The sequence below is a fragment of the Triturus cristatus genome, chromosome 3_2 (genome assembly GCF_964204655.1).
Source record: "Triturus cristatus chromosome 3_2, aTriCri1.1, whole genome shotgun sequence".
Taxonomy (NCBI): Eukaryota; Metazoa; Chordata; class Amphibia; order Caudata; family Salamandridae; genus Triturus; species Triturus cristatus.
Genome location: NC_140584.1, coordinates 995,741,939 through 995,753,954, shown reverse-complemented (window position 1 = coordinate 995,753,954; position 12,016 = coordinate 995,741,939). Strand labels below are relative to the sequence as shown.

Genomic DNA, 12,016 nt, shown 5'->3' with positions numbered 1-12,016 from the left:
CAGGAGGGCACATCCAATCATCAGAGACAGAAGAATGCACACTTTGATGCCAGCACTGCCAGAAGGGTGCAGTGGTGGCAAGCAAGGGGTGCAGAAACATACCGAACCTTCTCTGATGCACAAATATAGGCCTTGTAAACAGATTGCACACTCAATAAACCACATACTACTGCAAAGCTAAACACCCATCAAACCGAGAAAGCACACACCCAACCTGTCATCACTGCTACAAATTCACATGCCTGCCGGCTAAGTAAGCACACTGCCACAGGAGTACATACCTGGCAAACGGAGGAAAGGCACAAACACTAAACCTGCCTTTGTTGCAAGAGCATAAACATGGCAAACACAGAACGCACGCCCTAAACCTATCACTGCTACAAGTTTACATGCCTGCCAGCCGAATAAGCACACTGCCACAGGAGTACATACCTGGCAAACGGAGGAAAGGCACAAACACTAAACCTGCCTTTGTTGCAAGAGCATAAACATGGCAAACACAGAACGCACGCCCTAAACCTATCACTGCTACAAGTTTACACACTGCCACAGGAGTACATACCTGGCAAACAGAGTAAAGGCACAAACACTAAACCTGCTTTTTTTGCAAGAGCATAAACATGGCAAACACAGAAAGCACACACAAACCTGTTGTCACTGCTACAAGTTTACATACGTACCAGCCAAGTAAGCACACTGCCACAGGAGTACATACCTGGCAAACAGAGGAAAGGTACAAACACTAAATCTGCCTTTGTTGCAAGAGCATAAACATGGCAAACACAGAACGCACGCCCTAAACCTATCACTGCTACAAGTTTACATGCCTGCCAGGCAAGTAAGCACACTGTCGCAGGAGTACATACCTGGCAAACAGAAGAAAGGCACAAACACTAAACCTGCCTTTGTTGCAAGAGCATAAACATGGCAAACACAGAACGCACGCCCTAAACCTATCACTGCTACAAGTTTACATGCCTGCCAGCCGAATAAGCACACTGCCACAGGAGTACGTACCTAGCAAACAGAGGAAACGCACAAACACAAACCTGCCTTTTTTGCAAGAGCATAAACATGGCAAACACAGAACGCACGCCCTAAACCTATCACTGCTACAAGTTTACATGCCCGCCAGCCGAATAAGCACACTGCCACAGGAGTACATACCTGGCAAACGGAGGAAAGGCACAAACTCTAAACCTGCCTTTGTTGCAAGAGCATAAACATGGCAAACACAGAACGCACGCCCTAAACCTATCACTGCTACAAGTTTACACACTGCCACAGGAGTACATACCTGGCAAACAGAGGAAAGGCACAAACACTAAACCTGCCTTTGTTGCAAGAGCATAAAGATGGCAAACACAGAACGCACGCCCTAAACCTATCACTGCTACAAGTTTACATGCCTGCCAGCCGAATAAGCACACTGCCACAGGAGTACGTACCTAGCAAACAGAGGAAACGCACAAACACTAAACCTGCTTTTTTTGCAAGAGCATAAACATGGCAAACACAGAAAGCACACACAAACCTGTTGTCACTGCTACAAGTTTACATACGTACCAGCCAAGTAAGCACACTGCCACAGGAGTACATACCTGGCAAACAGAGGAAAGGTACAAACACTAAATCTGCCTTTGTTGCAAGAGCATAAACATGGCAAACACAGAACGCACGCCCTAAACCTATCACTGCTACAAGTTTACATGCCTGCCAGCCGAATAAGCACACTGCCACAGGAGTACGTACCTAGCAAACAGAGGAAACGCACAACCACTAAACCTGCTTTTTTTGCAAGAGCATAAACATGGCAAACACAGAAAGCACACACAAACCTGTTGTCACTGCTACAAGTTTACATACGTACCAGCCAAGTAAGCACACTGCCACAGGAGTACATACCTGGCAAACAGAGGAAAGGTACAAACACTAAATCTGCCTTTGTTGCAAGAGCATAAACATGGCAAACACAGAACGCACACACTAAACCTATCACTGCTACAAGTTTACATGCCTGCCAGGCAAGTAAGCACACTGTCGCAGGAGTACATACCTGGCAAACAGAAGAAAGGCACAAACACTAAACCTGCCTTTGTTGCAAGAGCATAAACATGGCAAACACAGAACGCACGCCCTAAACCTATTACTGCTACAAGTTTACATGCCTGCCAGCCGAATAAGCACACTGCCACAGGAGTACGTACCTAGCAAACAGAGGAAACGCACAAACACTAAACCTGCCTTTTTTGCAAGAGCATAAACATGGCAAACACAGAACGCACGCCCTAAACCTATCACTGCTACAAGTTTACATGCCTGCCAGCCGAATAAGCACACTGCCACAGGAGTACGTACCTAGCAAACAGAGGAAACGCACAAACACAAACCTGCCTTTTTTGCAAGAGCATAAACATGGCAAACACAGAACGCACGCCCTAAACCTATCACTGCTACAAGTTTACATGCCCGCCAGCCGAATAAGCACACTGCCACAGGAGTACATACCTGGCAAACGGAGGAAAGGCACAAACTCTAAACCTGCCTTTGTTGCAAGAGCATAAACATGGCAAACACAGAACGCACGCCCTAAACCTATCACTGCTACAAGTTTACACACTGCCACAGGAGTACATACCTGGCAAACAGAGGAAAGGCACAAACACTAAACCTGCCTTTGTTGCAAGAGCATAAAGATGGCAAACACAGAACGCACGCCCTAAACCTATCACTGCTACAAGTTTACATGCCTGCCAGCCGAATAAGCACACTGCCACAGGAGTACGTACCTAGCAAACAGAGGAAACGCACAAACACTAAACCTGCCTTTGTTGCAAGAGCATAAACATGGCAAACACAGAACGCACGCCCTAAACCTATCACTGCTACAAGTTTACATGCCTGCCAGCCGAATAAGCACACTGCCACAGGAGTACGTACCTAGCAAACAGAGGAAACGCACAAACACAAACCTGCCTTTTTTGCAAGAGCATAAACATGGCAAACACAGAACGCACGCCCTAAACCTATCACTGCTACAAGTTTACATGCCCGCCAGCCGAATAAGCACACTGCCACAGGAGTACATACCTGGCAAACGGAGGAAAGGCACAAACTCTAAACCTGCCTTTGTTGCAAGAGCATAAACATGGCAAACACAGAACGCACGCCCTAAACCTATCACTGCTACAAGTTTACACACTGCCACAGGAGTACATACCTGGCAAACAGAGGAAAGGCACAAACACTAAACCTGCCTTTGTTGCAAGAGCATAAAGATGGCAAACACAGAACGCACGCCCTAAACCTATCACTGCTACAAGTTTACATGCCTGCCAGCCGAATAAGCACACTGCCACAGGAGTACGTACCTAGCAAACAGAGGAAACGCACAAACACTAAACCTGCTTTTTTTGCAAGAGCATAAACATGGCAAACACAGAAAGCACACACAAACCTGTTGTCACTGCTACAAGTTTACATACGTACCAGCCAAGTAAGCACACTGCCAAATGAGTACATACCTGGCAAACAGAGGAAAGGTACAAACACTAAATCTGCCTTTGTTGCAAGAGCATAAACATGGCAAACACAGAAAGCACACACTAAACCTGTCGTCACTGCTACAAGTTTACATGCCTGCCAGCCGAATAAGCACACTGCCACAGGAGTACATACCTGGCAAACAGAGGAAAGGCACAACCACTAAACCTGCCTTTGTTGCAAGAGCATAAAGATGGCAAACACAGAAAGCACACACAAACCTGTTCTGCCTATAAGACTATGGATCTGACATAAAAGGAAAGCCCACATCAAAGCTGCCGCTCCTGCAAGACTCTATGTTTGCTTAACTGAGAAAGGACACACACTAAACCTGCCATGGATGCAAGAATATATACCTGGCAAACAGAGAAAGTACACTCACACCAAAACTGCCTCCACTGCAAGAATGCATGTCTGCTACACTATCAAAGTACAGGCTAGGGTAGTGCAGACCTGGAAAAAACAGGAAAGCACACACACATTGAACCTACCACAACTGCAAAAGTACAAACCTCCTGGCAAACAAAATAAGTATACAAACCAGACATGCCATGGCTGCAAGAGAGAGTAATGACTGAGCAAACAGCAAAAGTATACCCAATAATCTTGTTATTGATACAGAAGTTCAGAACTAGTAGAGCAGCAAGTATCACACACACCAAACATATCACAGCTGCAATAGTACATAACAGGCACATTGATACAGTACACGCGGTTATATCTAGAGCTGCTGTACGCATGCAGACTCAGCAGTCGATGCAAATCTAAAACTGCCTACAGAGTACGGGTCAAGCAAATAAATAATGAACTAACACCAACTCTTATTATTGTTAATCTTTTAACTATACTATTGTGGCTGACCGGCAACCCACCAAAGAGATTCAGGGCCTCATTCAGCGTATGGTGCGTCCCGATTGCTGATGCGGCGGAGGTAAAGGTCTCTCTACCATACGGAGTGAAACACTGACATACCAGTGGTAAAGGCCCTACTCAGGAGGAGGGAGAGCATCTTTCACACTAGTGCTGATGGAGGAGCACAGTATTTACATATTCATGTGCAGTATAGTATTGTGGAAGAGAGAGAGGATCCCCCCACCAAGGGTAGCAAGGGATGCTGTACAGTCAATGTGTTATTGTAATACTGGTGGCACTTCTTAATAAACAAACAATTTTGACTACATTTTTTATATGTTTATCTGTTAGGTGGGCTACAGAGTCCAGTCCAAATTTGAGGGCCCATGAAGTCTTAGCAAACAAGTGATTTATTAATTTCACGAAGAGTCGTTCCATGCTCACCATCTCAAATCGCCAAATGGCATACTCCCCTTTAAATTTGTTTCATTAGGTTTTTATTTTTAAAGCAATGTCCCTACGAATCCCGTGTTAGTCCTTCGTAATTTATTATAATATATTTATTTCTACCGCTCTCCAACCATGTCTATGGGTATGTCTTTTTCAGTTGATTCTATTCACATAAACAAATCACTGTTTCCAATGCTAAAAGAGGTGTAGTCAATTCTAGCAATTATCTTTGTTCAATATGTTTCGGGCTAAAGAACGATTTCTTCCTCAGGAGCATGGAAATTATGGCCAAATGCTGAACACACACAGGCGAGTTTCTGGATTGACATACATGTGCAACTGTGGTGTATCAAGATGTTGTTAACATTTTGTTATGCTATACTAATTCATAATTTTTGCGAACCATCATAATCTGATGGAGAAAGCCAATTATCTGTACTAGGGTTAAGTGGATGTATGCTATATTTTCATGTTTCAGGCATAATCCATACTTGAGGAGGAAGGGGTGCAATATTCCCATGTTCATCTGAAAGTTCCCACTATGGCAGAACTTGCGGGCAATATACATGAAGTATACCTGCAGGTAGGTCCTCGTTGTTGGCAGAGACAAAAAGCAATATTTCCTCAGACCTGACAGTTCACAGGATAAAAGATGACTGCGTAGTGCAGGTTAGAAGGTGACCACGCAGTACAGGAGAGTCCTAGACCACCACAGAGTTTCACACTTCCCAGTTATTATGGTTATAAACACATCATTGGTGGGAGTGTTCCCACAAACTTCATATGGGAATGTAATCAGAAGCAAAGGTGAAGAAACATCAAGCATTGCAGATGAGGACATTGCCACGCACCACTAGGAGGAAACCACTAACCACGGATGAGGAGAAGACTACACACCACTGATTAAGAGATCACTATACACCACGCAAGTATGCATTACCACACACAACAGGTGGAGAGGTGAACACACTCCAAGAGAGTACATTCCTGCAGACTTCAGGTGAGAACATACCTGGAAACCAATTATTCCTATTTACCAAAAGTAATAAAGTGCTGTTTAAAATTAACTAGGTATTTGGTCTTGCAAACAGTTCTGCAATTGTTGGCTTAAGAAGGCAACATTTACTCCATGGTCATCTGCTAAGTAATTGCCAGATTTTGGCCCATTACTTTATGGGTTTTAAGACCGCAGTCAGGACAGTATGCGGAACTACAAAAGATAGCACAATGCAAAACACTCCTGTTGTTGGATAAAATCTGTTCTTACCGTGTTGTGCCCTAAAGTAAAAGACTAAATAGTAATAGATCTGTATCTAGCCACAAATTGTTTCTATCAACCTACTTGTCATCTCATCACCCCAGATCTGCCTGGCCAGAAGTAGTACTGGAGTAGTTGACCAACTGAATATTAAAATTCAGTCAAGTTTCCAGCATATCTCCCATGAATATGTATTAAAAAACATTTTCATATACTGAATGAATTTCATTGGGGATTATTTGCATTCTGGTGGGTCCATCTGGAAACATCGACGATTTTACTATTTGGTGAGTCAACAACTGCAGCCCTTCCGGGGAACAATCCAAAATACTGGAAATCTCATCCTGCTTGGGAAACTAATGGAGTCCGTCTAAAGCTCAGTCACACCCAACTACATAATCAGTGATTTAAATGGAAAAGTAATGACATTATGTGTAAGAAACATTTAACAACACAAATTGTTACAGAATGGAAGGTGTTCCACAGATTTATCAGAATGGACCAAAAAGTGTTGCAGATCAGTTTCTCTGGATCTGCTATCTCACACGTGACCCACTGCTTGTCGCATACTCACACCTTAACATCCACCTTCCCTATCCTGAGTTGGAGTGCACATCGACTTTCCCTATTAATACGAAATCCCTCCCATATGCGTCCCATTGCACTTGTTAAGTGATAGTTATCATTCTGAAGATGTCCATCTTACCTTAATGTCTTAGGCATGCCATGGGAGTTGCTGTGCTGAAAGACAAGACTGATGTGGCACAAAACAACTAAAGTTTAAACTCTAGTGATTGAAAGAGGAAGATAACTCTTACCATATCTGTTTTACATTCCACCTCCTACTATCTCTTTACCACTCCATCTCTTGAAACAGTGGCGTACATTTTGAAAAACCATGGTGGTGGTTTGATAAAACCAGGATCTTGTGAAACGTTTCTCCAAGCCAAGTCACAGTTTTTAATCTCATCTGTTTCTCTTTAGCTTGTCGTTCGAAAAAGCGGGTAATATTTGATTCCCTTTCAGGGGGAGGGGGAGTTTTCCCAAGAACTTTCTCCTAGTTTCTTTTGCAATGTACAGAAATGCAAACTAGATACTTCCTTCTTCCTTTCTTTCTTTCATTGTCGTGGTGTTGTTTTAGAATTTTGCTTTTGTGTGTTTTGCTGATGTTGGCTCTTTTCCACAGTAATGCAAGATTGTTTTTTTTACCAACATGTACATTTCTTTTGAGTTGTTTTTTTGTTCATGGTGAATTTAAAAGGGAAGATGACGCTTGAGTTTTTTTCCCTATTGGGGCCTGTGCTAGATACAAAGTTATATACTTGAATTACAGTGTACTCTTTCTGCCAATTACCATTGAGTGAAATAATGTGCACACTGAGAAAAAGCTTCTAGGAAGGTCCTAAAACTCTCATGTGTGAGTGTGTGATGAACACTTTACCGCCAGATTTAGCAAAAGTCAAAAAAAATTCTCCCGTTATAAAAACTATAATACAGCATAAACGTAGAAAGCACAGTTTGGATCTGCCAAACTGTCCTCAACTCTCCTATGTCAGTACCAAACGAAAAGTAGATTGAATTCCCATGGTAAGCTTGCACACAGGTGAGTTTGCTTTAATTAGTGATTACCTACTATTGACCAGTGCTTTCTACTCTAAATACCATAAAGTAAATGGTCAGGGGTTTTTCTTGAAGGATTATGTCAGCTATTTGTTTGGGATTAGGTTGGGTTTTGGAGTAGCAGAAGACACATGGTAAAGATGATTGGATTTAACCAGTTTATGTCATTGCACCTCTATCTCTGGTCCAGCTGAGAGCATCCCAGGTGTTCTACAACTTGCTGGCACGCAGGTGCCTCATTTCCTCCGGTCTACAGTCTTCAACAACCACCAAGGTTTCTGAAAAGTCCCACCTTGTAGTAAGGTCCAATCAGAGCATCATTCAAATCCCAACCTCCAAGCCTTGGAGCCATAATAATTAGATTGTATGGGGTCAGTGAGGAGGTGTTAAGATCATTTCACTGTAAGTCATATTCAATTTAGTAATGCTAACACTTGAGAAGGTGATTTCAATAACTGTTTAGCTTGGGATACCAAAGGAAAATGAAAACAGGTGAAGGAACTATTTGGGAAATCTTGCTCTTCATTCTAACTGTTAGGTTCCATAAAAAGTATGCATAATTAATGAAGTATCCTGCATTCAAAGCGCACGGCCTGACCATTAGCACAGTCAGCTGATAGAGAACCTGCAAGATTGAGTCACAAATCCAGTGCAAATTCTGTTCTGCATATACTGTGCCAAAGTACTCTCTTTGTTTACAGAGCCCACAGAGTTAATTACATTCTTTAACCCCTTCAGCGCTGGGCGAATTCCGCCGCGGTGCTGAAGGGTTCGAGCGCGGGCGGGACCATGACGGAACGGTTCCGTCATGAGCACAGCTCAACCGTGGCTCATGACGGAACCGTTCCGTCATGAGCATGGAAGGGGTTAAGAGACTGTGGAAGGCATTTGTGAATTTTTATGAATTTCATTTGATTTCAATTTTGAAACAGTTTCTTTCTGCACCAGGCTCTAAGAAAAATGTCCACGTGCTTTTAAAATGCTAACCATTATGCACAAACTAACAATGTATCAACTGAGCTTTAAATATATATCCAACCCATTTGAATGTGGCTAGAATGAATAGTTTGATAAAATGCATTATGACTTAATTCCATCTCTACTAAATTATAACTATTTTGAATCCAGCAACTAAGGCATGTGAAATGAAAAGTTCAAAGCTAATATAACTACACTTTAATCAAAATATTTATTTTCTAAATTTAGTGATTATGGATGCGTCTTCATTGCTCCAGAAAGTTTGTCACCTTTGACAAAATTCACTTGCAAGCAAAACAACCTGCAAAACATATTTTTGCTAAAATCTCTAAATCTGAAAGTAGGATTTTGCAGGATATTTTCTATAAATCCTACTTTTGGACATTTATGTTTCCTTTTAAACTATTTCCCAAGACTTTCAAACCTTTAAACTTCACAAAATGTGTACAATTTTAGGTTTACAGAGGAAAAGCTTAGAAACATTGCACACCCCTGCCACTGATATGCTGAACTAGAAAATATGTCTTTACAACAATCAAGTAATGGTATTAAAGTTATATTTATCTGTTTTTAGGAAAAGCAGCTTTTGTTACGAATTTGAATCGAGCCAACCGTTAATATGTTCAGCTACATCTGATGTACTAATCCCTCTGTCAAGTAAATGTTTGGTGCTTCACAGCTTGGTGCCCAAGTACCCCTTGTTGAACATTCTACGTTGACTAGTTACAAACTATATACACAACTGGTGATCCCACAACTAATTTATTTTATCTGTGCCCATTTATATTATGTGCGTGGAGGCATGGGCAAATCAATTCTACTATGTTGACAGGTTTAAAGACAGGTAAAGACTCTAAGTCTGACAGGAAGCTGGTGTATTTTATTTTAGGTGCAGAGGATTACAAAAATAAACAATGGGAATGTTGAATAGCTACTCAGGCCCCTTGAAAGGGAAGCTAGCACTGTGAAATTCTGGAAAGGGAGATCATTTGCTGGCACTCGCTGTAGCAAGCTGTCGTGAATAAATATACTCCGCCTGATGCATTCAGAAATCTTAAGAAGATTGTTTCACTGAACATAAAATTGCCATTTTGTGATTCAAAATGTCTTATTTTAAACATCTGGTGCAGCCTAATTGAGCACTTCCATTTGAGATATCACAGATTAAGAAAACAGTGCCTTCTATACCTCAAGCTCACTAAGATCCATATACCGAATCCTACTAATGGCCATAATGGAGCAGAGGGACTTTTGAGTTTTAATAATTCAAAAAAGGAGATTTTGAATGTTTTCACTTGCAAGGACTAAGTATGCTTCCAATGACATTAATGTCACTCGGTAATAAACAAACGCTGCAATTCTACAAGATTTATCAATCTTACATTTTGTAAACAAGATTCTAAAAAGAAACAAATAGAGGAAAGTCTAGACTATTAAGTCTAGTTCTAAATGTTTGTACATCATAGTATCTTGAGAGGGAAATCAGACTTTTATTTAAACTCAGCTGGAAAGGATTTGAATGTCTGAAAGTTCTTTAATGGCCGGGTTCCAATTTTTACATTTATTTTGGTAGCAGAAAGCATGCCCTTGAACCATGCCCCCCAGTGACAAGCATGTTTCCCCAAAAAACCTTAAGTTTAAGCTGCCATTTGCACTCATTGAGGGAGGAAGTTTGCTTCTTACTATTGACGATAACTCATTTCCTTGAGGGGAATGGGAAGAGATGCTGATTGGTTATTCCCGCTGTCGTTCACATAAAAAGGCTTTCCAGAGTTTTTCTTCCACCCAATATCGTGCTCCGTTTTATTGGAGGTAACATGGATGCCTTCTTATTAAGGACAAGATTCAAATTTCTGCGTCTCATGGCCATTTGGATGCTTACATTTATAGAATAAACTTTGGTGGCTGGTCTTCATGCATAAGGGATAAATGTAAGAGAAGTTAGTGTTTAAAATGCAAATTACTTGTAGAAATATTACTGAATAAAAAATAGAATTGTTCATTGCCTTGTCTGGGGTTTACTTAAAGACATACATTTTCAGACCTATGCCCTTACTTAATTGTTACACGTGGAACATAAAAGCACTGCAAACATATGACAGGTCACGTTTTGTTGAGAACCCCTAAACTAATAGGTCCAGTGCAGAATCCTTCACAATTTAGGCACACATGTCTGATTCTACAGGCAACCAGAACACAGTAGGGAATCAGTTTTTGATTATATCTTATTATTTTTTTATTGAGTTTTATATAGCGCTGGCTACACCCGGAGGTATCAGAGCGCTTTATTGAGGAAGAAACATTGTTTCAGAACATGGTTACAAAGTTACATCAGTTACTGGAGCATAGTTACAGGAATTACATGGGTACAAAAGCGTAGCATAAACATGGGGTAAAAAATAGGCATGGGGAGAGAAGATTAGGGGAGAGAGGGAGGGAATAGGGGAGGTAGACGGAGAATAATGGAGGGAAGAGGAGGGGGAGGGTGTAGGAGGCACAACGGGGAGACGAGGAAAAACAGTGTCCGACATCCGGCTGGGTAGATGACGGCCGAGGGGTGAACCAGAGCCAAACTCCTCTATAGCTGCGTGGGACAGCTCCACCGGTCATCGGCCAAAGGTTGCTCGGGCACCGCAGTACATACAGAAAGGTTATAGTTTCCGCCTAGGGGGGCATAGTCCAAAAGTTCCATCGAGCGCACCGGTCACGGTGTACGGTGCTGTGCTCTCTGCGGTAATGGGATAAAAACACAGGACTCCGCTGTGTGAGACTCCCTTGTCGCTGTGGACTCTCTCAGAGGGGTCTCTGAGACTCCAGGGAATAAATGGTGGAACCCTCCCCAACAAGGGGAGAAGGAGGGCTTTGGAAAGGGGCCCACTCATGGTATATCACCACATGTTTTCTTTTGGCACCCATTTCTTTACAACGCCATGGAGGTTCATGCTTTAGAGTGTTAACTAAGTGCAGTCACAATTAAATATGAGGTAAATACCTAAAACTCACAGCACTGCTGGACCTCCTTTTTCTCAGCCTGCCTCCAACAATACCCAATCCAAGGCTAGCACATCTTTAATCACAGCTGTGATTTAAACAAAATTAAAATTTAAGCACTAACGCCGGCAAACCTGCTCCCTTCTATTACAGACTTGCACTGTCATACTGCCTTTTCCAAAATTATAAATCTCACTGGCTAGCTAATAAGAATTACATAAGCCCCTCCCACTATGCAGCACAATATCATGTTTACAGTGTATACCTCACTAATCCAATCATTTTATATCTGAAATAGAGTCTGTAGATTGTACAGAGGAAGCT

General features: G+C 42.0%; 1 protein-coding gene across 2 annotated transcripts in view; it reads left to right on the top strand.

Annotated features, from left to right (window-relative positions):
• Window positions 1–12,016, top strand: part of SRRM3 (serine/arginine repetitive matrix 3) — a 361,844-nt gene that overhangs the window by 299,334 nt on the left and 50,494 nt on the right. The gene's annotated exons all lie outside the window — the stretch shown is intronic.